Source organism: Colius striatus, chromosome 2, assembly GCF_028858725.1.
Source record: "Colius striatus isolate bColStr4 chromosome 2, bColStr4.1.hap1, whole genome shotgun sequence".
In the NCBI taxonomy this organism is placed as follows: Eukaryota; Metazoa; Chordata; class Aves; order Coliiformes; family Coliidae; genus Colius; species Colius striatus.
Genome location: NC_084760.1, coordinates 8,239,998 through 8,266,504, shown reverse-complemented (window position 1 = coordinate 8,266,504; position 26,507 = coordinate 8,239,998). Strand labels below are relative to the sequence as shown.

The 26,507-nt window shown below is 45.0% G+C and overlaps 1 protein-coding gene across 2 annotated transcripts in view; it reads right to left on the bottom strand.

Moving 5' to 3' along the window:
• Positions 1-26,507, bottom strand: part of BACH2 (BTB domain and CNC homolog 2) — a 205,816-nt gene that overhangs the window by 154,196 nt on the left and 25,113 nt on the right. For both annotated transcript variants that reach the window (XM_061990982.1, XM_061990983.1), the window contains exon 2: positions 4,804-4,890. The gene's annotated coding sequence lies outside the window, so the exon portion shown is untranslated. The remainder of the gene's footprint in view (positions 1-4,803; positions 4,891-26,507) is intronic.

Sequence of the window (26,507 nt, the reverse complement as noted above, 5' to 3'; positions counted from 1 at the left end):
CACTCTTATCCCCTTACTGATCCTCTCCCCGGACATCAGCCACAAGCTGTGAGGGACTGAGACTCTGTCACGGGTTTGTGCAGTGCAGGACCCCAGGCGGGAGCAGAGGTGCTGCCAAGTGCTCCTTTAGCGTGATTAACGAGGTGGCCTGATCGAGAGACACAGAAGACAAAAGGTTTCCATCAAGTGGGAAAACTCTTAAATGTGAGAAGTGAAGGCTCTTCCCACACTGAACAGTGCTTGGCGGCACAGCCCAGCAGGGCAAGCGGGCTGAGAAAGCCAGCCATCCTTCAGATAAAAGTGTAAAAAAGAAGCAGGAGGGGAAAAAAGGGAAGAAAAAGTCAAGCAGAAGGAGGCAGGCTCCAGAAAAACCCTCCCCAGAGGAAACCACCTCAATGGACGCCACTGCAGAGTGTGCAGAACATGCTGCTCGGTGGGGAGGGAAGGGTCACGTTAAAACACAAACCCATCTTTTACATGCTCCCAGGAGTTCCTGAACTGCAGCTGAGAATTTAATGATACGCTTTGCCTTGGACTTGTCTGATTGCACATATTTTCTACCAATTCCTAGTCCTGGTTTCTGCTCCTACTCTGACTTTTAATCATTGCTGGGACGAAACACTAATATTCAGATATTGCCTTGCTAAGAAACCTGGAGTAACTGGAAGCTATGTTAACAATATTTAAACACAGTCTATGCCTACTTAAAGGTTTGAAAGCATCTTGTCAGAACGCCGCATAAATTAACACAACCTAATTCTCTGGGATGCATCAAGACCTAAAATTCCCCAAGTTTGACATTCTGCCTTACCACCCACTTTCAAAAGCCGTAATCAACACGCTGGGGTTAGCTTAGGTTGCAAAAAGCAACAAAAACCAACCCTTGGCTGAACAAACGCAATTTACTCCCCGATGTCACGAAGATCACGCTATAAGCAGTCCCAAAAACCAAAACAAGAGGCGTCTCTCCCCCCACCTCCTCCATGCACCCCCTCTGCTGCGTTCCCTCCGTTACCCGTGCCCCGGCGCAGCCTCTGCCCGCTGCTCGGGATCCCGCATTGCTCCTTCCATCCTTCCCCACCGCCCGCAAACATCCCCGTCCCCAGCGCTGCCGCCGCCGCCGGGCTCCCCGGCCCCCACCGCCCCGCTCGCACTGGCGGACAGACAAAGCAAACTCCAGTTGCATCACGGAGCAAACTCGTTTTCCAGCAACCTCCCAGTCCGGAGTTTACCGCTACTGTAATCCGGTGCTGTCAACAACGCCGCCTTTGTTGCGCTCCCCGTGCGCATGTCTTGCTTCTCGGTCCGTTCTGTTGCCTTTTTGGTGGCGGTGGTGGGGGGTTTTTTTTGTTGTTTGTTTTTATGAGTGGTATTATTACCGTTTTATTTGAAGGAGGATTTTTTGTTTTAAATGAGTAATCTGTTTTCGAGTGATTTCTCCTCCGTGCTGGCTCCACCCTGTACTGTAAACGAGACATTACCTTATACAAGAATGAATCTGCTGCATTCCTCTGTCTAGCTGCCTCGCAGCACATTTCCTACGCTCGCTCGCAGCAGCAGCCCCGGCAGCTCACGCTCTCCCACCCCTTCCCTTCCCTCCCCATCCCCCCCACCCCCATCATTCCTTTTTTTTTTTCCCCTCTTTTTTCTTTCCTTTTCACTGCCTCGCTGTGTTTTTGTGTAAATGATCTCACATGACTCAACAAATCCATCTGCCTGGAGCAGGCCAAGTTTGGAGCCTTCCCAGGAGGGAGGAGAAGAATTGCTTTGTGGAAAGGACCTGGAGCTTTGCCCTTTCTCTGGCTCAAATTACCCGCCTGTCAGGCCTGACGGATTTGGCTAAAAATAAAAGGAAGCGGGCCGTGAAAAGGAGATGAATGAGCTCAGCAGTTCCTTAGATAACATGGGCCTGGTGTCGCCCAAAGATCCCAGAGCAGGAACTTCGGATGCCAGGCATGTAAGTGCGGTGCTGCAGCCTAGGTGAACTTGGCTGCTTGGGGGCCCAAAAATAAAGGCAGCACAAAAACAAGGTAAAGCCAACCATACGCTGTTGGAAATAAACCGGTTACAGACACGCAGAACGGGGAAACTGCCTGATGTAGGCTTGGAGTTTGTAAAAGGGGATATTTAAGGCATTTCCAGTGCGGAAAGGGGGCGTGGGGGGGTGTGGCAGGAGGGGGACGCATGTGATGTCAGCCCTGCCCAGGGAGCCTCCGCATCCTCCCTGCAAATGCCTGCCCAAGCGCCCGCAGCGGGTATTAAGCACTTAGTTTGGCAATGTAATGACACACTGCAACAATCTGTAACGCGAGGCAGTCAGCAAAGCCCTGGCTCGCAAAGCTCTTTCTCCTAACCATTAACCATATGTTTGGCTCTGCCGTCGCCCGAGCGAGCGGGTGTTCCAGCGCACCATCTGGTTTCTATCCACACAAGCAACTGCAAAGCACAGAGTATTTCCCTCTGGAGTCGTGTCTTTCTCCCCAGCTCCCTCTTCCCCACCCAGCCCCCCACTCCTCCGCTCCCCATCTTCCTCCTTCGCTCCCTTCCAGTGGTGGCCTTCGATCGATGCACTAGGGACCATGGCCATCCCATCAAGGGTGCAGAAGAAGATCGAGGTGCTTGTGTCTTGTGAGCTCGCATCCCTACATGCCCACAATCACACACACACGGAGGGATCACATCCCTCATTGCCCATGCTTGGGCTACCACATTAAAAAATAGATGTGTTCTTGACCAGTCCAGGAGCTGCTGCAGTGCCCATCACATCTCGCTCACGCACACATGCGCACAGGGAGCGTTCAGTTTGGATTACATCAACTCCATGCTGACACTGCTGAAGGACTTTAAGAATGAACCTAACAACAGGAGGACAATTAGCAAGGTCATCTCCTGCTCCCAAGTAGGGCTTTCTAGGCACATCGGGTCCCCCGTCCCACCAAATTAAGAAGGTTCTGAGGAAAAAAAGAGGAAAAAAGAGAGAGAAAAAGAATGAGGAATGGGAGAGAGAAAGAAAAAGGAATGAAAATATTTACTTTTCCTGTGATAACTAAGCAGGCTCTTAAAGTATTCAAAAAAAGTGTTCAAGTGTTGTATTTTAGAAGGCATTGTACCATATATTTGCTTTCTGATTTCAAGAACTCTAATGACTACTTAAGTTTTTAAAGCATTTCCATCCTAATGTTTGTTTCTGAAGCCACCTATGAGAGATCAGCAGTAATTTTCCTCTCAGGTTGGCCAATTTAAGATTAATCATGACCTAATGCAAGTATTCAAGGATGCAGGCAATAGGATATTCAGCAAATCCCACACTTGCTCCTTTAAAATAAGTTTATGTTCTGCAATGAGTCACACATAGAGTGTTTATCCAAGTTACCAGTGCTACGAGAGAAAAAAAAAGCCCATTACATTTGCAAATACACACAAAGTCACAGCTGTAAGCACCCAACTGCTTACAGCAGGACTTGTTTCTATGACTGGATATTGATTTCCTAATAATGCGTCATTATACCAATGTTGATACAGCAACTATCTTCCCAGAGTATGCGAGTTAATACTAAAAAGAAGCTGGCTCTAGGAAATATCAAATCCACACCTTACTCATGAGCTATTTAAACATCCTTCTTGGTCATGACTATAGCAATGCAAAGCCTCAGCTGCATTTTTCTCACCTAGCACCTAACAAAGAAAATGCAAAGGGCTCGCCAGTTCAAGGCAGCACAGGCTAAGGCGACCAGCTCTGCCGATCCACTGCTCAACAAAATACGGTGTGATCTATCCAATTGGTGCTGGAAACCAAGAGGCTATGCTGAAAAAGATGCAGGCTTTTCCTATCTCCTCACGTATGTGAGAAATCAGTGCACGATAAAGAGCACTGTAGGCCCTTATCCTGGAATCAAATACATGTGGGGAAAACCCGCGTGCTTGTGAAAAGCCTGATGACTTCACTGGGATTGCCTAAGAAGTCTGAGGGTAGAATCTGGCCCCAATTATGAATACGGAGTGCAATTAGCACTGTAAAGTCCCCTCCTTCATCTTCCACCCTCCCTCAGTGAGGGAAATAGTTTAAATGATTTAAAACACAGGAGACGAATTTTCGCCAGCAACTTACATTTCCTACAAAACAGGACATTAGCACATTAAAATCCATTATTTTAAGATAAGATTGTTACAAACATGTCAGTAGCATGCTTAAACATCACACGTTAGGTTTCCTACAGCCTCGCAATACGAAATTGTCTTCATTTACACTCAGAAAAAAAACCAGCCACAGTCCTTTAAAGCAGCAAAGGTCTAGGTCTGGGTCTTTTAGCAGATAATGATCTGCCCTGATCCAGAAATCTTTTAAAAGGGGGAATTCAAGGGAAATATTCATAGATTCAGAGTTGTGCAGTCTGAAGGGACAGCTAATCATTTGACCTTCTTCCATAAACCAAGCATGAAGCTTCCCTGACTATGTCAATGCAGCTGTATGAGGTTGAATTAGAGACTCTCTTAGGGTAAAAAAAAAAACCCAAACACCCCACATTTTAAAGAAAAAAAAAAACAAACAGCTTCAGAATCAACAGCCTGACACAAGGATTGAAGCGACCACAACCCCAGCAGCGCTGTCCTATTCAGCAATCACCCATGCTGCGGGAACACTCACACCCTCTCCCCTGCTCTGAATTAATTTAACAGCCAGCCACCGGGTCTTGTTATACCTTGTCACCTTCCTCTAGTCCTCAATCCCTGACAAAGGGCCACTGTCAGCCTGAAACCCAGCCAGTTTTTAAAGCATAATAAAAAGCAGTGTCACATTATTACCTGAATCCACCGAGTCCTCCTGCCAACAATGATGTTTACGCAATCACATTTTTCTGTTTCAAAAAACTTCTCTCTTGCCTCATCGCTCTGTGTGGAAAAACAACACACAAAAAAAGGGAGAAAATTGATTAACTGCACACAATTATTTGCATTACAGCAGTTGGCTTTCCCAGCAGATATTTAGGTCTTTTGTTTTCTGCCATGTGTCACGGAGATATTACACAATGAAAAGTCCTTTCCCCAAAATTGCTCATGGACCAAACAGAGACACAGAACAATTTGGAGGGGCGGCCAGAGTACCACAGACTGTAGAGCTGCACAGGAGGATGCAGTCCTCCTGCTTGCAAATCCTCTGCCCTCTCCCTGAGGCATTCTGCCTGGCAACGCCAGGACTAACGCCAAGCAGAGACCCGGTGCCACCAAAAGCAGAAATACAGAGGAAGAGAGAGCTGCTTAAGTTTCAGTTTCTACAGTAAATTTCAGTTTTCAACAGTAAAACAACCACAGTAGCAATGTAAAAAATAATACTTGCAAAATTACATTGGCAGTAAATTACTTAATCATACAGTTTCCCTGAACTTTGCACCTGCATCATTAAGTGGTGACTCTGCTTAAAACTCTCAAAAGAGTGTTTTAGTGTCTGTGTTTACTCCTCACTTCATGTGGCAGTGGCTTTAAGCTTCACCGTAAAATTCGTCTGCCAATACATCAATGAACCAAAACGTACACTTCACATGAGAAATTCCCACACTTAAGTAAGAAAGAAAAAAAGCCCATATGGTAGAAACTCAGCTAAATAAGACAACCTTGAAAAATCCCACCAGCCTCTCTGAAAGGCCAGAAGAGTAAAGAAAAAGCGCAACTGGATTTTCAGTACTGGAAATGCCATTAAGGTCAGCATTTCATTGCTTTCTCTGAAAGCAAACAGAACAAACCCCTTCGCTTCAGGAGATGTAACTCAACCATCTGTGCACAGTCCCTTGCCTACTTCCACGAGGGCATACAAATTAAACACAGCCATGCAGCACAAGGTAGAGGGTATGACTGTGATATCCTTCCTGTGATTTCAGGGCTCAGGCCTTTGCCATACTCTGTCCTTTGTTGACATGGATGTCTGCCAGAAAGTTTTCACAGTGGTGGTCACAGTGGTCTGATTGAGCCATTCCTGAAAAAATGCCTGGAAGGACTCAATAAATTCTGGCAATCTCTGGAACAGAGAGTTTAAATCTGCGACTAACCAGGTGCCACACGAAGCAGAGAGCATGGTTTAGTCCAGGGCTGAGGAGGAGAGAGATGGTCTTTGCCTCTGGCATCTGCTCCCAACCAGGCATGGCCATCTCCTGAGCAAGGATACGGATCAACCTTCTCTTCTCTGTCATTTGTTTGCTTCCTGCCTTGTTTTCTTTGGTGTACCAAAGCTATGTTGCGAGAGAGAACATGGATGAGTTGAGGAAGAGAAAAGAGAGGGAAATGTGGCAGATGAGTGCACACAGGCAAGGGATGTACCTGAGCCATGCATCAGGGCTTTGGGATGAGAGCACAGGACAGCTCTGACTGTTGTTGGCCATGAAGATGGCAGCTAACTCACCGCTTCCTGCTACTCTTCAGTGCTCAGGCAGACAGGCCATGCCCGGGAAAGCTGCCGCGCATCTCTGAGGCAGTGTCGCTCCAGTCATTTAAACCCAGCATTTCCCATGTGGCTGTTAATGGCGAGCTGCTAACCGAGCTGAAACCCTGGCTTCTCTCAAGCAAAACTAATGAACACTCACAGCAAAAGGGAACCGTATTTCCCGTACGTGAAACAGCATGGAGATACCTCAACAGCAAGATCCTCAAACATCCTTTGTCCTCTTGTTTTAACTCTCTTCCTGTAAAGAAGTGGCAACGCTTCCCAAACCATTTGTCAAACCTTCAAACCTGACACCGATAAACAGTAAAAGCTCGTGAGGAAATGACAAATTCCTTCAGTAGGATTTGAGTAGTGCACCAGAAATAAAAGCCCGGGGCCAAAGGTGCAACAGCAGGGAAAAACCACCATGATGAACAGGGCATTCGCCCAGCACTTGCAGCTACAGCTGTAGGCTCAGCGTTAGGCAGAAGACTCACAGAAAGGTGCCGTCATATAATCAAAAACTGTCCCTGCATCCACAAGACTTACAATTAGGGTTGCACAGATCATAGACTCATAGAATAGTAGGGGTTGGAAGGGACCTTTAGAGATCATCTAGTCCAACATCCCTGCCAAAGCAGGTCCACCTTTTGTCTCACTGAGCTGTACTCTGACCTTAGATATAATATCGTAATGTATTTGTGCATGAAAAGAAAATTAACAGCAAATAGCTGAAACCCTCTGAAGACATTCGCAGCTTATAACACAGCATAGATCTACAGTCAACCAAATGCAAAATGCAGAAACACAGACTTTAAAGGTAAATAATTCAGGGCTTGAATTCTTTAAGGTAAATAATTTAGGGCTCTAATGAACTCATTGACTGTAAATAGGGAGTTCCACTGCCAAGAACCTTCCAAACTGTCCTACATCCAATCCTCGAGAGTGCAGGGCAGAAAACTGTCAGCAAAGATACGCCTCATATTCCTGGCTATAGCAACAAGGACTCTGTCTGCTAACACAGAAGGAGTGTCGGACAGGAAAAGGCAGCTCCACAGACTGTACTCCATACTGTATCCATGAGCTGCTGAAAAGGAGGTGTAAATGCAGAAATGTCACTTGGGCAAGCAGTGAGGTGGTCTGTGAAGCAAGCTAGCTGACCCATTTCGTGTGCCATGGAAGCGTTGGAAAAGCCCTCCAATGATAGTCAACACAGCAGTATTGTCCAGAGGTGCTAAAAACACACATGACCACAGGTGAGGCTGTAAGCTCTTTGCATAGTAAGACGGCCCATAGATGGAAAGGAACCAGACAAACCTCTTTACTCCTCCTTGCATCACTATCCCTCTTCTTTATCTTCTTATAAATTTGGCTATGTCAAATGCTTTTATCAACACCTGGGAATTCCTGTGCATCCATCAAAAAGCATCTCAGCCAGACAAAATCCATCAACAAACCACAGTATCAATTCTCATAAATTCTTAAACTACCAGCAAGTCTCAGCCTTCTCAGCTTGCATCTTCTAGTTCCAAGAAGTCATTCACAAGCAGCAATTCCTGACTAAGCAAGGAAATGGTATTAAGACGGAGATGCAGCAGACTGGTGGTTATACCAATGCTGTTGCTGATAAAAAACCCCTGTCAACGATTTTTATGTTGTCTTACACATACATAAAGCAGGATGTAAAAACACTCTGGAGTTGCCTCACACTCTCTTATGAGACCTATGTGAAGTCAGACCGTGGAAGAAAACTCTGCCTTTCGCCGCCAGACATGGGCATGTCAGCAGCAATAGCCAAGGTGCTGCAAGGCTGCTGACAAGCCTGGAAACACCTCACGGGAACATGTCTGTGGATCAGCAGTCGAAAACGCAACTGCTGTTTTCCCTCTGTGCCTGGCAGAGATGAGATCTCATCGCCAGCAGAGATCTGGGTCACCACCGGGAAGCTAGACTTATCCCACCACCATCTTCAAGGTAATGCTCACAAAAGGGGAAACAAATCTGCGGCGAGGTTGCATCCAACAAGATCCTGGGTGTAAAACAAAACCAACCACTGGCGGTTTTCTTTATTCCTTCCTATGTGACCTGACCTAGGTGAACCTGCTTCTCCAGGGGGGTTGGACTAGATGATCTCTAAAGGGCCCTTCCAACCCCTACCAGTCTATGATTCTGTGATACCATCCCATTGAAAAAACTCCAAAACCAAAACAAGTCAAAAGCGTACCAACTAACACATTGCATGATGTCCTGTATGCAAACTACTCTGCAGCAAGACACTGTTGTAAACGCAAGGTTCAGACTGCAGCAGCTCAAGAGATGGCAAATGCATTTCCATTGCCAAAGTCTGCTTCCTAAGTACCAGGCTAAAACATACTTGTTTGACCATCCTGTACTTCAGAGAATCATAAAATAGTAGAGTTGGAAGGGACCTTTAGAGATCATCTAGTCCAATCTCCCTTCAGAAGCAGGTCCACCTAGATCAGGTCACACAGGAATGTGTCCAAGTGGGTCTTGAAGACCTCCTGAGAAGGAGCCTCCACACCCTCCCTGGGCAGCCTGTCCCAGGGCTCCCTCACCTCACACTGACATCGTTTTTCCTTATGTTTAAATGGAACTTTTTATGTTCCAGCTTCATTCCATTACCCCTTGTCTTGTTGTTAGATACTATCAAAAAAGGGATGCCCCAACCTCCTGACACCCACCATTTAGATACTTGTAAATACTTCAGAAATGAAAACCCAACTGAGGGGAAGGAGAAAACAAGAAAGACAATGAAGTATCAATTTTAAACGTATGGTGTTTACAAAAACAGAAATGCACCGAGTCTCTGCGTAACCAAGTAGCTGACACCTATCCAGGCACAGGACTGAACACTGAACCAGCTTTCCAATCTCTGCTAACCAAAGGTTTTGCAATCTTCCTGTACGCCATTTCCTTGTTTACATCTCGTGGTGCTGGAGTTCAACACTTTTGGAGAAACACCAATGGCAAACCTAGAAAGTGAAATGCGATATTATTTACAGAATAAGAGAGCACGCTGTTTGCAAGGATTCCTAGCTGCACACGTCCTGTTCCTCGGTCCAACACCCACTCCTGAAATCCTGTACCAACCAGATTAGCCGATGCGCACATGCTTGCACTCTGGAGGAAACAATAGCCTCTTTCAGCCCGTACAATGTTCTGAAGAACCAGGCGAAAACGTCATGGGAAAAGTTAGGAAATATCTGCAGAAAACAGTCCTGCAAGATGAAAGGCAGAACAAGCCTTTTCACTTGTACAAACTGCATACAAACACACAGCTTTGTTACCTAACTCCTCTTCCAAAGGGCTGGGTTGGGGTTGGGGTTTTTCTTTTTCCCCTCCCAAAGATGCAAAAGGAGGTTGAAACAACTTTAGAAAATAAACCATCATTGGAACAGCTCCTTGATGAACGGAGTGCTGCAGGCAAAACCCAGCCAGGGGAGCTGTGCAGCAGAGCCAGGAGCTGCTCCTCGCTCCCCTCAGACGGCGGGATCTCCCGCTGACGGCGGGGATCTTGGCAGGCAGGATGAGTCCTCCTGCCCCCAGCGCTCCTCCCTCTGCTCCCTCCCAAACAACGCTTGGCAACTGTGGAGGGCATAGCACTACTTTTTAATTACTCCAGCACAAGGTTTGAGTTGCCTCGGGGTTAAGTTAAACATTTTCTGTCTTTAATCGCTACGGTAGAAATAACTATAGAGAAAAACACTCTGCCACAAGGTTTGGGAATTGAAGTGAAGATGCTGCAACAGAGCCACCCCTGATCTCTCAATATTTTGCCTCCAGAGGACTCAAAAATAAGAAGTCAAATTTTTAATCATTAGGGAAACAGGACAGGGAGACCCGCTCTCGGTAACATTACAATTAGGAACATCACATATAAGGCACTACAGAATTGTAGCATCTACCTTCTCTTCCAAACTGCAGGTCTCCAGAAAATCTATCAGAAATAAAACCTCTCACGCTATCAGGACAGCACTGAGCACTCAGAGACATTTAAAATGAACAGAGTTCTACAATTCCTTGCTTCTCCCCTCCTAACTCCTGCAGGAAACAAACACTCCTGTACAAAAGCAGCTTTTCTCTGCACACACTCACGCTGCCTATTGGATTTTAATCTTCTGGTATGCATCTTCTTACAGGACTGCTTAGGTTAAGTTAATACTGACATCAGCTTTGCAAAAAAACACTGACTCCTGTTCTGTACCAACACCGCAAAGGTTAAGAGCAGCAACTGTGGCTTGAACTCTGCCTTCGCCTTGCACCAAGCAGACTGTAACTGCTGGCATCTTACCTCTTGCGTGCTTCCTCTTGACTCACGCTCACTCTCTGCAGGATTTTGCTAAGCAGTTCACCTAAACCCAGTGGTTAAGTATTTTTCAAACCTTAAGAGCGATTCAAAGTATCATTTGATGTATCTGATTGCACAGAAAACATATGAGAATGTGAGAGCTGAACGTGGAAGAATACGAGTTGCTCTTTCATTTCACAGCTCCGAAACTCAAAGAGGGTGTGTGGGACCCTGATATATACCAGATGTTTTAAAGTAAGGTGGAAAAACTGGTGTGGACAACATTTGTCCATCGTGAAAGCTTCCCGACAGCTACCAACTGGCCGTGCTGTAGTGAGCAGGCTGTAGTTTGCCTGTGACAGATTACAAGCCTAGTGGAACGGGAACATTCACAGCTTTCATGCACATGTATAATCCTGCTCTCGATCCTGCTCACTTTTCCTGAAAATCAATTTGACAAGTCTCTCAGTATGACACGAGAAAGCTTTAAACAGAACTCATTTTGTTATATATATATATATATTCTCGGCCCTATTTAAGAAAACCAGATTATTTTAAAGGAAAAAGTTTGGGCTGGAGCACATCCATGGTTTCACTGACTTCCACATTCAACCCATGAAATGAAAGAGCAAATTTTTTTCACTTGCTTGTAGCAAGTCATGAGTCAGTTTCCTTCAGAAATTTTTGTTTGGAATCTGTGTTTGGATTTAAAAAATAATAAAAAGGGCTTTCACCTCAGCTCCCAGAGGCCTCAGCCACTACCTTCCCTGCACTAGGCACTCTACAAACACATATGCAGACTTCACATCTCCAAGCCAAGTTTCATTTTGTAGTTATGAGACTGGAGGTTGTCTGCTTTTCTTTTTCCAAAAAGGAAGACTTCACCATGAAAATTAAAAGAAGCAGCAAAAAGTGTCCAGTTCTGGGCTCCTCAGCTCAAGATGGACAGGGAAGTGCTGGAGAAAGTCCAGCACAGGGCCACCAAGATGATCAGGGGACTGGAGCATCTTTCATACGAGGAAAGGCTGCAGGAACTGGGGCTGTTTAGTCTGGAGAAGAGGAGACTGAGGGGAGATCTTATTAACATTGACAAATATCTAAAGGGTGGGTGTCAGGAGGTTGGGACATCCCTTTTTTCTATAGTAGCTAGCAACAGGACAAGGGGTGATAGGATGAAGCTGGAACACAAAAAGTTCCACTTAAACATAAGAGAAAACTATTTCACTGTGAGGTGAGGGAGCCCTGGCACAGGCTGCCCAGAGGGATTGTGGAGTCTCCTTCCTTGGAGGTCTTCAAGACCCACCTGGACATATTCCTATGCGACCTTATCTAGGTGACCCTGCTTCTGCAGGGGGGTTGGACTAGATGATCTCTAAAGGTCCCTTCCAACCCCTACCATTCTATGATTCTATGATTCTAAGAAGCCTTGCAGAAAAGTGCAGTTTCTGAGGAACAGGAATATGCACCTATAATTTACATTGGTCAAAGCTCATTGCAGAGATCACAAGTCTTTCTATAGACTTGGGATGAAGTCTGGAGAGTTCAAAACATTACCCAGAGTGGACTCTGGTGTCCTTGACTGCATAGCACAGGAGTGTGTGAAGCCAAGACTCCTCCATCAGCCATAATGCTTCCCAGCAGGAGAAGGGCAGGTGGTGCTGGAGGTGCCACTAGAGCACACACTCACAAGACAGGCTATTTTGCTCACCATTCAGTTGAACAGTATTTATGCCTGTTGTTTTTAAGCTTCCTCGTGTGCATACACTGCTCTCTTCTTTCAGCCTGCCTCTGCCTGAGGAGCAGAACCTGACAGCTCTTCTGGCTCTTGGAGCAAAGCGCTGCCTACAACAGCCTCGAGCTCAGCACTGAAATCACTCATTCCTGCACAGGACCACGGAGGTAATACTTTGTCCATTAAATATCCCACTTTCTTATTGCCCCAGACAGATACAAATGAAAGACCTGTGCTTTTACTGGACAACACCTTCTGTTTCTATTGAGTACTTCTGTTACTGGTTCCAGCTGCACATCCTTTCCATTTGAGGCATCAGTTCAGGTTGTTGGGTCTGATTTCCAAGTTTCCAACTGTAAGTCTCTTTGAGGAAAAAAGGTTGGATGCTATTAGCCCTATGAGAAAACATGTATTCAGTCCATAACCTTGGGCTCCTGAAATGCAGCTGTTTAGTGCAAATCTCAGTTTCTGAAATCTTGTTTCTGTTGCCTCATTATCTTTACTATATCCCAGCAGAAACCAGAGTCCCCACAGGCGGAGGGGAGGAAGTTTTTATCCTTCCAGCTGCATCAAATGCTAGTCAACCAGATGCAAAATATTGCATCAACCTGATGTTTCACTTCAAAGTCTCAACATTTTTCTCTTACTGCTGGGACTAGGTGCTTGTGGTTTGAGTCACCACTGGGGAAATGTAAACTCACAGCCAACACTTCATATTATTTGCCAATACTGCTGAGCTGCCCTCAGAAGAAAAACAACCAGAAGACATCAGACCCAAAATGGCTTAAAACAGATACCTAGAAAACACTCTGTAATAAACAAAAAGTGCAATTAATTCAAATTAAGTCATCATTTTAATCTCAAAAGTAGGGCAGAATCCCTAAGAAGTAGCTCTGGCCAAAAGGTCCTGACCACTAAATTAAATCCTGCAGGTGTAGACTTCATGCTGCTTTTGTCTTCCAGCCAGCCCATCCAAGTTAAGCAGCATTTAATATTTGCAAGCAGCCTCCATCGACTGAAACTCCGTTTTTAAAATACGAACATGAACAGCACACAAAAAGAAATTCAACTTGCCAAATAAGATTAAAAATATTCAGATCAATGAGCATACAGGCTTAGAAGTGTCACAGCATCATAAAACCATTGAATGGTTTGGGTTGGAAGGTACTCTAAAGATCACCTCATTCCAATCCCCCTGTCATAGGCAGGGACACCTTCCACCACACCAGGTTGCTCAAAGCCCCATCCAGCCCGGCCTTGAACACTTCCAGGCACGGGACACCTGCAGCCTCTCTGGGCAACCTGATCCAGTGCAACACCACCCTCACAGTGAAGAACTTCTTCCTAATATCTAATCTCAATCTCCCCTCTTTCAGTTTGAAGCCATTAACCCTTGTCCTGTGTAAATGAGACGTGGAGTAAATGGTGTCCCATGCCCTTGCAAAAAGTCCCTCTCCAGCTTTCTTGTAGTGCTCTAGGTTCCTAAAGATACTGGAAGGCTGCTAAATGGTCTACTTTTAATCCCTCACTTGCTAAGAAATCTCTTTCAAAGAAATGTTTATGTTAAAACCTTAAGTTATGTTCAACATTAATCTTAGGGAATTTTACAACAGAATGTACCGATTTTAACAGGTTTCTACAGTTTTAATGAATTCCTAGAACCCATAGTCAGAAATTAAATGGGGGGGGGGGGGGAATGACAACACCTACAGTGTTGGCTAGACATATTTCAATATTTGTTACCATAGAAACAAGCCAGCAGATTTAGGTTTTGGAGTTATCCTTCCTATAAAATATTAAACTTCTTACAGTTTTTGCATATGTATATTATAGCAAGAACACTGACAATCCTGATAAAGCCCAAAGCATCTTAATTATTTAACAGGATTTTAGCTTTTTTTTTTTAAACAGACTATCTTTAATTTTTTTTCTTTAATAGACTGTATTTTAAAATCTTCCAATACTTCCAGAATACCAAAGAGACACTTCTGGCTGGTAGAATAATATACAGGAGACAAAGGTTTATTTTACCACGATGCTGTGGAGAAGTGGAAGAGCTCATACTTCAAATTTGGTGGTCTTGTTTTCAACCCTAGCAATGGGGAAATGCTGAAGTACTGCATTTAAGTGATTGAGATAACATCTCAACACATCAGCACCATCAAATACTTCTGGCAGATGCCTGAGAAATGAAATAAATGCATTGTCCTTTCATGCTTCAAAAGAGCATCGACAGTTGTGTTCTTTCCATGGTGCAACCAGCACGCGAAAGGATCAGCAATTCAAATGAAGAGGAAGGACAGATGTTTGCTTCAGCAATGCTCCTTTGAAATGGGAGGAGAAAACACTTGTTGGGACAACTCAAACAGCAGAGGGGATCAGGGGCTCAGCTTGCCATCCCAAGGAGTCCTGAGCATCCCTCATTGTTGGGACACAAGCTCAGCCGAGAGCTGTGGGGAAAGATCAACGCTTGGGCCAGCTCAAGCTCACTGCTGCCAGACTGGATGTGCATAAGTGACTTTGAGTTCAGAGCCAAAACCAGCTGCATGTTGCAGTCCTCACTTTTTGTTTGGATTCAAGAAACTCTGTTTACTGGAGGTTGAATGTGAAGCTTCCACGTGATGAATAAAGTAAAAACTTGGGGAGTAAAAGCCATAAACCACACAGGCTGCACCCTGAGTACTGTGTCTGGTTCTGGAGCCCTCACTACAAGAAGGACACTGAGGTGTTAAAGCATTTCCAGAGGCAGGCAACAAAGCTGGTGAAGGGTCTGGAGAACAAGTCTGATGAGGAGTGGCTGTGGGAGCTGGGGATGTTCAGCCTGGAGAAGAGGAGGCTGAGAGGAGACATGGTCACTCCCTACAGCCGCCTGAAAGGGAGTTGTAGTGAGGTGGAGGTCAATGAGGAAATGGGCTCGAGTTGCACCAGGGGTGGTTTAGATTGGACATTAGGAAGAACTTCTTCACCCAGAGGGTTATTAAGTATTGGAAGGGGCTGCCCAGGGAGGTAGTGGAGTCATCACCCCTGGAGATATTGAAAAGATGTCTAGAGGTGGTGATGAGGGATATGGTTTAGTTTAGTGACAGGCTTGGCAGTGTGAAGTTAGTGGTTGGACTTGATGATCTTAAAGGTCTTTTCCGACCATAATGATTCTATGATTCTATGAGTACCATATGCCAGCACTAAAAGGCACCAGGAAAAACACCAACAGAAGCAAAACATAACAAAAAAAAAAAAACTGAGCAAGACTGAAACACCCATTTCTTCCAAGAATTAAACAATGCTTTTTATGAAGTGTAAAGATAAGCAGCGGCACTACCGCTTCCTAATCCTTCTGAGGTCAGTCCTCTAAGACGGGTTCTAAAATAGCCAATGAAACACATGTAGTCCCCACACTCACGTGTATACCATCATCTTCAAAAAGCCCAATAGCTCAACCAACAATTTTTAAAAATGGAAAAACTTATTTTTGAAGGCTCACAAGGCTTTAACTAATGGAAAATCTTCAACACTTTAAAAGAGGAAAATGGTAACATGACTTAATTTTAAATGAGTAAGAATTTAAATGTCACTTCCTGCATGTGACATCGATTTGAAGAACCTTGCATTTTTGTTTTCTTTGGTGTGGTTAACAGTGGAATCTTTGTAGAGTACATTTCTGTGGCATTTACTGTTGCATGTTTATGTTTGGCAACTGCTTTGCATAATCCTGAACACAAGAAAAGCAGAAAGTGATTTTTACTCCGTAAAGAGGGAGATCTCGAAAGTAGCATGCTACTAGGGCTTTCAATGAAAGAAAGACTGGAGTAAAACTATCCTTACACTCAAGGGAAAAATGCACAACTTCCTTTCCCTGACAGCTGCAGCGAGGTACAAGGAATTTATCTGAGCTGTTATACATACATGTTAAAGGCGGAGCAATGTTATGTACTGGAGAGAATTTATCCACAAGTCCACAAAGGGCACCACTATCAACATGCAGTCGAGAGGTGGGAAGTTATTCAGATATCTGCATAAGTCTTGGAATGAGAAGAGATGGAGACAGCATTGTATACACACATGGAAACACAGAGCAATAAAGCTCCTTGATGCACCCTCTCATAGGCTTTCTGGACCAGGATTGTACCTGAGCAAGTTGTACGCTGCTGGACATGGGGCTCAGGTCTTTTATTTCCACCTCAGCACATCCCCTCATCCCTCTCACCAAGTCAGGGCTGGTTTGAAGAATCAGTTATGAAACATTAATGTGACTTTTATTAAGTTCTGTGAAGATGAGAGTCTACACATGCACTGCAGGTTTATCTTGAGACAACAGAGCTATCAGACTGATCAGCTGAGAGATAACTTGCCTGTGCTTCATCAATGCTTCCCCCCTAACAAACCCATCCGTGCAATTATGGTTTTTAAACCATTTAACAAACACCTCTGCAATTTAAAGTGACCATCTGTGATGCCATGAGGCATGTCTTGGGCACAGGGCCAACGCCCAGCCACCTCAGGCCTGGGCTCTGAACAAGGGCACCCCAGCACTTGGTGGCAATAAGAAAGGAGAGGCAGTAAAACCCTTGCAGCACTGCTGAGCTGGTGGAAGATGTTCTCTGATTCTGGATAGTATGCTCCATTTGGTCTCCTTAAAACTTATGCTTCATAAAATAAACTGAGAAGATAAAAACAGGAGACTGCTTTTTCTATCTCGTAACACAAGAAGAAAAACTAAGACACGTTAAAGTAAATACTCTCCATACAGCACACAATTTTCCCAACAGTAGTTAATTCCTCCTTATACCAGGAATGCCAAGAGTTCAGTTGGCTTCAAAAAGGGACTGGACATGAGTTTCCCATCTCAGCAAGACTTGGGAAAAGAACATAAATGTCTCATGCTCCAGTCTTGATGCAGTAATAATAAATACTGCACCATAGGCTGTCAGGATGTTGTATATGCCATTCAAGGTGGGGCTGGAGTACCGTTCCTTCCTCCAGAGCATCTTGTTGCTGGTCACCAAAGTAAGGAGAGGAAGTTGGAGTATACAGACAAGGATCTGAGCTGGCAGAGAAATGCATACAACCCTTCTAATAGTGGAAGATTAACAGGCAAGAGAGTTGATGAATGGGAAGGATTAAATATAGAACCAAGAAATAAGTGAAATGATTAATTGCTAGGAAAGGGAACTGATGATTTATGGAAGAAAGAATTAGTAATACTTAGGAAACTGAAGGGAGTAAGCAGCAAGGGAGCTGCAGGGTGAGACCATTCGGTGCATATGAGCCACAGCAGTACAAGTTATTGGCTCCCAGCTTTGGCTGCCCCTCTCTCCTTCTCCCAGCCTTGGCGTGTGTGAAGCAGACAGTCAAAATAGGTGGCACTGAGAGGTCCCTGGCTGAAAATAACATCCTTTAAAAACAACAGGCTGCAGTTGGTTTTAAATAACATCCTGTAATATGAAAGAAAAGAAACTGGTTTCTTCACTCAGTTAAACGCTTCCATGTGGTCTCGCAGCAGGCTGGTAGCACTGCTCCATTGTGCTCGTGTCCTGCTATTCCAGCACCTTCTAGAAGTTTCTAAAAATACATGGAGACTTCTTTAACGCTGTTTTCATTTATTTTAAGAAGGGTTAAGTAGGAATAGAAAGGGAAGACATTTTTAGCATGTCTAATTTTGGGGTTACACCATCTCAACAGTAACCCATGCTGTTGGTCTCACGCTTCCTTGCTTTGCAGTTATTCAGATAATTGAACTCTTTTGCAATTGGCATGTCAACCAATTGGCACTCCAAAAGAGCATAAACCCAAGCAATAATCCAGCACCTTAAACTCTATTATGATCAGACATTCGCTCGGTTTCTTCAATCCATTTGCTTTTGTGGGGAAGGATAACACTGAGAAAAAGAAGCCCCACCAAAACCATAAAAGCATTTCACATTTTAGCATAACACCTGCTTGATTTATTGGGCTGGTTTTTTTTTCAACTTAATGCCACTTGTAAATCACTTACAAAAATACCTTTTTTCAGTTGAAAAACCCCAAAAAACAATATACAACTGACTACATCCTCTTTGGGTCGCACTCATGAATGAGGTACTGTCTGCATTAGAAACAAGCACCTGGATCAATTCATGGGCATCCAGTGAAGCCTGCTGGTTTCCTTTCCAAACACTCATTTACAAAAGACATCATCAAATCCCAGCCTGTGAGCAGCCTCACTGTTAAACACTAAATTCTGAGGGGTGGAAGCAATGATGTGCAGGAGGCAGAGGGACTGCTCACCATGATGGAGCCCGAGGCTCTGGCTCATGCAGCCGTGTGTGGAAGGAGATCACTCCCTCCCCCAGAGAGATCATGAAGACAACAAGGCAAATACTTTTCATACTTTTCTGAAAGTCCATTATGAAACACCATACCTAAGACCCATTAAGGAACAGTTTTGTGCTATCTTTGGGAGATCTTTCATCTCCTCACACAAGTCTTTGCGTGAGCTCATCCCTTTTACAGACAAATAGCTTCTGCATGGGGTAAACGGCGGTACCTAGATTCGCACAGCCAGCCATCCAGAAAAGACATGGTCTGAGCACAGCTGTCTCATTAAACAAAACACCCAACACTTCAGTGGGGACCCTTCCCACCACCCTTCATTTCATCCAGTTCCCACACATCCTAGACAGAAGTTTCCCATCCTTTACTACCAGGACAAGCTCAGAAAAGCTGTGACTATGTCAGCAACACACCCTGAGCAGCTCCGAGTTCTGTAAGAGAGCTGAGATAAAACTCACCATCATCATGCAGCTCTCTAAACCTGTCACTCCCATCTCACAGTGCCTCACAGCTTTGCACCGTCCTCTCTCCCCCTTCAACTCCCAGAAGGAGTTTTCACTCAGCACGGTTCCAGAAGGACTCCAGCAGCTTCTCCTGTTCCACTAAAGGAAAACCCACATGAACTTCAGAGTCAGGGTTTGAGGGACACGTTACTTTGATGCATTTTTCTTGCTGAGATCCAGTTTTACATTTACGAGCTTTTTGAAGGAGCGCCTTTTAATTCCACATGAATATGGAGAACTCTTATATTCCCCTATACAAAGGCTAAGATCTAGGGGAATAGCACATGTCATCTGCCGTGATGACATCCTGCATGAAGAGTGATAACATTATTTGAGAACCTGGTATACATCTATATGTATATACACACACACACAGAAGAATCAACACAGGAACCTCAAGTTTCAAGAAATGCAACCATTCTGTTTAATGTTGTAAGCTGAAAGAGTGGATTTTCCACCCAGTAGTGCTACACAGTCTTCCTATTAACTAAATAAACTCTCATTTTTGATTTAATGGGAATCTGTTCTAAACAAAATACATAAGGCAAGGAAGTTTACTTAAGCTGCCAAGTATTTAAATGAAACTGGGAAGAAAAACCAGAACAGGTGTAACACATTTCACAAAAGAGCAGCTATAACAGTAATTAAAGTTGAAGTGGCCAAGAGTTGAAAAGGCAGCAGGAAACTGAAAGCAATTAACAAATAATATTTAATAAATATTAAATCCATACTGAAGATTCAACACAGCATTCACCCAAAAAGGCGTGGTGGTGAAGAGCAGGTACTTTGCATCATCAGCAACAAGATATTTCAAATGTCACTGTGAAAACAGAGATGGGCAATGCCACACTGAGAAGAGCTGGCTGTAGAAGAGCAGCGCTGGTAGCACAGGCAGGGAGGGACAGGGTGCAAGTGTCTGTGCATCACCCTCAGCACCAGAAGAGGAGGTAACAGCCACACACAGCCCTTCAGCTCTGCCCAGGCAGCAACAGCATGTGTTAGCTGCTAGCTTGGTGGGTCCTTAAGGCTTTGGTAAGCACCTTCTTCCTGTAGAAGCACCTCTCAGTAAAACTAGAGCCACAATTGTGCAAGTAGTGGAATTACAGTGCCCGATCAGTGCCCACTCTCACCACCCTGCGGGGCCAACTTCACCCTCTACCTAGGTTTGTCTTGAGCCAAGCGGGTACCAACAGTGGCCTCTCTTCTGATTCCTCCTGAGGTCATGCCTCCTCACTGTCTTCCTGCAAAATAGGACAACCCAGTCCAGCTCCCCTCCATCCCCAGAGCAGCATTATCCTCTCAGGCTCCCAGTGGGCTTGAGTACATGCTGAGCCGGAACTCAAGGTCCACAAGTTTACCTCTTCCAAGGAACAGAGCAACAACTCAGACATATGAGGGACTTTATGTGGGTTCTAGAAATCAACTTTTACTTCAATAAGTACCACACTTGCATACAGTCAGACAAAACAACAGTTCCCTACATCAGCAGTTTCCTTCACCTGATGCAGCGGGGGATACTGCAGTTACTCTTTGGACATAACTTGCTGGTCCAGAATCAAAGGGCTCATCCTCTGTGACAGGAACCAGCAATGTCTGCCCTTCATGCCCTACTTCTCACTGCAACAAGCCCTTGGGCTCAAGCAAGCCCATTTACTACAGAACCACACCTTGTAGATCCTCTCTGGACTTACACAATTGCTTACACATTCTCCAGAGCCTCTGCAAGATGGAGACTCCCCTTTCACGATACAAGAGAAAAGCAAGAAGCTTGCCAAATGCATTTGAGAGAGACAGCAAGAAGTTTGATGGTAAGGAAGTGACAGAGCTTTCAGTCTCGAGGTAGAACTTCAAGACAATAAAGAAATCATCAGCCCCACTGCAGATGCAGATGCCAAGAAAGCCTTTTCCTTTGTTTTTTCTCCTATGTTAATATTTCAAGAAGATAAAATAGTTTTGTTTTTCTTAAGCTGAATTGGCATCTACTTTGAAGTACCATCACACTTACAGTGTGAGTGAGTCCTGGCAAACTGGGATGGAAATGGCAGATGAATTTCGAATTTTTTTTGTTTATGTTCAGTGTTTAAACTTTGAAACTTGAAAATCACAGAGTGTTAGGGGTTGGAAGGGATCTCTAGCGATCATCTAGTCCAATCCCCCTACTAAAGCAGGTCCACCTAGATCAGGTCACACAGAAACATGTCCAGATGGGTCTGGAAACCTCCAGAGAGGAGACTCAGAATCACAGAATCTCAAGGGCTGGAAGGGACCTCAAAGATCATCCAGTCCAACTCCGCTGCCAGAGCAGGGCCACCTAGAGTAGGTCACACAGGAACTTGTCCAGATGGGTTTGGAATGTCTCCAGAGAAGGAGACTCCACAACTCATCTGGGCAGCCTGTTCCAGTGTTCCCTCACCCTCATACTGAAGAAACCCTTCCTTGTATTTTTTTGAAACCTCTTCTGTTCCAGCTTGTACCCGTTGCCCCTTGTCCTATCACTGGCCATCACTGAGAACAGCCTGGCTCCATCCTCCTGACATCCATCCTGTATGTATTTGTAAACATGAATGATGTCACCCCTCAGTCTCCTACAAGCTGAAGAGCCCCAGCTCCCTCAGCCTTTCATCAGAAGGGAGATGCTCCACTCCATCATCTTGGTGGTCCTGTACTGAACTCTCTCCAGCAACTCCCTGTCCTTCTTGAACTGAGGGGACCAGAACTGGATATAAGATTCCAGATGAGGCCTCACAAGGGCAGAGTAGAGGGGGAGGAGAACCTCTCTCCACCTACTGCCCACAGCCCTTCTAACACACCCCAGGATGCCATTGGCACTCTCGGCCATGAGGGCACATTGCTGGCTCATGCTCATCCTGCTGCCCACCAGCACCCCCAAGTCCCTTCCCCCTATACTACTCTCTAAGAGCTCATTCCCCAACCTGTACTGGTACGTGGGGTTAGGACTCCGTATTCTTGCATTTCTATCTATTCTCCCTGCTGATCAGTTTCTATCACAGCCCTGAAATACTGCAAGGGTTACAAATACGCACAGCTCTCTCTACCACTTCATTGCATCAAGCCCACAAAGTTGTTACCTGCAGAAAATCAATTCCTACAAGGTATTTATTTCAGAACATTACTTTCATTTGCACAAGGAAAAAAAAGAATGTGTTAGACCTGAACTTATAAAATTATCTTTTATTATTACAGACTTGTGTCTTCAGAGGAATGAGGAACATCAGAAAAAGAAATTAATAAACAGAAGTCTGAGGCAATGTTACAAACCAGATGATTTTTAACCAACAGTTGCAGGGTCCTCTGGAAGGCAGGGATGCACTTGGGTATCCCCTCAGCCTGCACAGCACAGGAGCTCTCTGCACCCCAATTTCAGACCCTGCTTTATCCATTTGGCGTTATCCAGCCCAACTACATCCCCAGAAGAGGTGGAGAGGAATAAGCAGTAAGGAAAACATGGGATGGGTTGGGGAATAAGTCCCTGCCAGAGACACCGCGAGGATTCTTATGTTTGGGGATGCTATTCATTGGGAGGGTGGTGTGGAGCTTCGTCCCCTCACTGCAGAGGCAATGGGGCCTAACAGGAAGGACAGAAAGCTCAAGAGGAATGAAACACTCTCAGCTAAATGAGAAGAGACAGACAAGCATTTGCACCACCGATTCCACCACGTGAGGGTAATTTGTCCTGGACTAGCTTTTGAATTTGTCTGGAAGCAGGCACTGAGTATGGTTTTCCAGGTGAACATGGAATTTTATAGTGAGGCTTTCTTTTCCTGGCAGGCTTTCATGGGAGGCCTGGGCCAGGCAGGCACGGATGTGGCTGGAAGGCAGCATCCCCCCACCCCTGGGTGTGAGCCTGAGGCAGACACAGGGATGTACACATACACACATGTCCCAACTGGAGCTCACCCTGCAAGCCAGGCACATGCAGGTTCCGGGCACACTTTGTTTCTAAGGTGATTAAATCCAACAGGTTTATGCTCATATTCACCAAAATGCCATGGGTATTTTGCCTCTGCCTGTCTCGCTCTGCTGGCATTAAAGAGCAGGCTACAGGTATCCCAAGAAAGCCAGCCAGCCCCAGGCAGCTCTGGTCTTCCTATGGCCACTGGTAGCCTTCCCTCTGCACCCACGCAGGGGCAATCCTGACCCTGTCCTCACCAGGTAATGCTCCTCCTTCCTAAGGAGCATCCCAGTGCCTCCTCCCTGCCCAACTCCATCACAGCAGACATACGTCACATCATCCTGCTTAGTGCTTCTCCTCTCCAAAGCCAGTCGTAAGGAGAAACTAATCCTCTCTAAGCCCAGGAAGGCAGGTAGCCTCCATTTTACACATACAGAAACGGAAGACGGGGTAAAGATGTTCAGCCTGTTCCTTTCAGCAGATCCCTAAAGATCAAGCAGAACACTGGTAAGCATTTTAACTTACACTTGCAGGGTAACCTATCAAATAAACACAAGAAGTTCATGCTGAATGTTTATATTTGTTTACATGATGCACAAAAAATTCACTCTGGGCGTTTTCTCTGAGTATGTTCCCTGCTCTGTAAGCTTGTGTATGTGCGCTTGTGGCTGCATCTTCTCCTCTAATCTTCAAGCTAATTTCAGCCAAAGAATTGACTGGAGGCAACAGCAGCAATGTTCACAGCCTTGTGAGCTTCCTTCAGAAATTTTTGCATGGACTATATGAGCCACATTTCCCACTTTCCCAGCCTAACTGCTGCACAAGAAAGGCAAGAGGACAAATAAAAAGCTGTAGAATGCCATCTGCAGAAACCATGAGGTCGGCCTGCTAAAAAACTCTCCAGCACAGGAACTTGTCAGCCCGCTGGCAGCATCACCATTGGACATTCCCACAGATTACCTGCCCTCTGGGTTTCTCACACACATGGTTGTTATGTAAGGTCATACAGTCCAACACGTGTATTCCTCGAAGTGACGGGCTCCCTGGACTCTGTTCAGAGGATTAAGGAGAGCTTTGAGAGGACACTGTTCTTCGGGTGGTTGTATCCTCTTTGGACACTTAACCAGGATTACCCTGCTCTTCTAGGAGGTCTGAGGTCTCAGTGGAGTTAATTAATTAATGCAGTGAAACGCCCAACCTGCATTACATGTTACAGAAGAATGATCTTCAGTACATATTACCCAGGCGAAATATAAAAGTTGCTTTAAAAAGACATAAACCTTTTAAAACCACTTGATAATGGTAAGATTTTAAGATGACTGAAATAAACGCTATCTGCTAACAACAACATTTAAAGTGGGTGGCAATCCTGGTTCTAGCATACTTAAGCTTTGCATCAGAGCAAAACTATCACAAATTGGTTAAAAACCACAGCGATATGCAGTTGACACCCACATACGTTATACTGGTGCCCAAGAACAAATGATATGTGTATAATGTATCTCTGTATGCTCCATGTATTATCACTGTTAAGAATAATGCAAAGTACTTACAATGTAAAAAAAGTATAATGCAATTGGAAAAAAAACCTTAAAAAAATCAAAAACCAAACTAAGTCTGTGTTGCACACATACATATTCTTCTATATTCGCTATAAAATCAGTGTTGTTTACTAAAATCTTCTTTGTACAGATAGTTGTCATGGGTTTGAGTGGAACTGCTGTTTTTGCTTGGTAACAGGGGGAGAGGGCTGCAGTGCTGGTCCCAGTAAGCAGTTCTTGAAACATCCCCTGGCTCTGAGCTGGACCCACCTCCAGCCCAGCTGGGCCAATGTGGTGCCTCTGGCATTGTTATTTAAGGAGTGAAATCTGCAGAGGAAGAAGATGTGGAGGAGCAGGACAAGATGGAGGTAGACTCCACAGTCAGAGAAGGTGGAAGGAAGGAGGAGTGACAGACCAGAGACCCCTCTGCAACCCATGGTGAGAACGTATTGCCCATGGAGGGCAATGGCAGGCCTGAGAGCCACCAGCAGCTCCAGGTGAGTGCACCCGGACGGGCAGAGAAGGTATGAGGAGGCAGCAATGGCACAGGCCGTGCTGGAGAGCCTGCAGGCCCCAGAAACACACATAGGAGGGGAGAGGAGCTGCAGCTCTCAGGACGAAGGTGCGTGGGAGCGGCCATGCAGGGCTGCGCGGCCTGTGAGGGACTCTGCGCTGGAGCAGGGAGGCTCAGCCAGGAGCCACCTGCCCTGAGGAGAGACAAGCGGCAGGAGCCATGGGGATTTAAGGTTTTGGTTGTTGGTGGACCAAATTAAAGCTTGTTTTCTTCCCCAAGTTGAGCAGTCCTGTCTGTTTTGCCTGTGACCATAAGTGCTGATTGAACCCTCCCTATCCTTAGAGAGTTCCAAAGGCCCTTCATTCTTATGGCTGATTGTGGTCCTTTGTTCCTATATGGACCTAAACCACAACAATAGTGAAAGATCAACATGAGATCATCAAATAAGAGAATAATAAAAAAGCATATTTATATCTAGGATGTCCTCAAGTCTTTTCCCCTATGTTCATACTGTATTACAAATGCCAAAAAAGGAAAAGAAATGTTATTTATAAATATGATACATGGATATAAACCACATAAACCACAAAATATTAAGCTGCCAGACATGGTCTCTGAATAAGTCATTCCTTTGGACATTCCAGGTAACTGCAGTAATGGGAAACCAACAAAATCACCTCAGTCAGCATCAACTATGCTCAACGGCACTAAATACTACTATTGTGAGAGTGGTAATATTAAACAAAATCTTCCCTCCATTTTTGCAAAGAATGAAGTGTTATCTGACTCCTCACCTGTAGCTCCACAATAGTTATTCTGACTCGCTGATTTCCAGCCTAAAGTTTGCTTTGTCTCAATCTGCAGAACTGCACGGATGCTTATCCCATGAAAAATGATATTCAGCTTACTGATGACATTTTGCTAGTAATCCCAAAAGAAAGAACTGTGGATCCTTTGCAGTTTAACTGCTTTCCTGCTTAAAACACAAGCATCAGTCCCATGAGAAGTCATTGACCTCTCTTGAGGAAGAAAAGCTCTGCAGGCTTTATCTAGCATGTAGCCCATGGAGTGGCTAAGCAGCTCTTTGGCTGCTGGGGCATGGAAGAGAAAGGTTCTCTGCTCTCACCTAAGTGCCAAAGGTTTGTAGAACATAGGTTGCTTATTTCAGGATGGGTGAATGTTATCCCCCTTCATTATTTGCTTTTCTTAAGTAAAACACAGTCCATCAGGCAATGTTGCCAGTTTATTTCTCATCTTTTTAACTACCCGCAAAC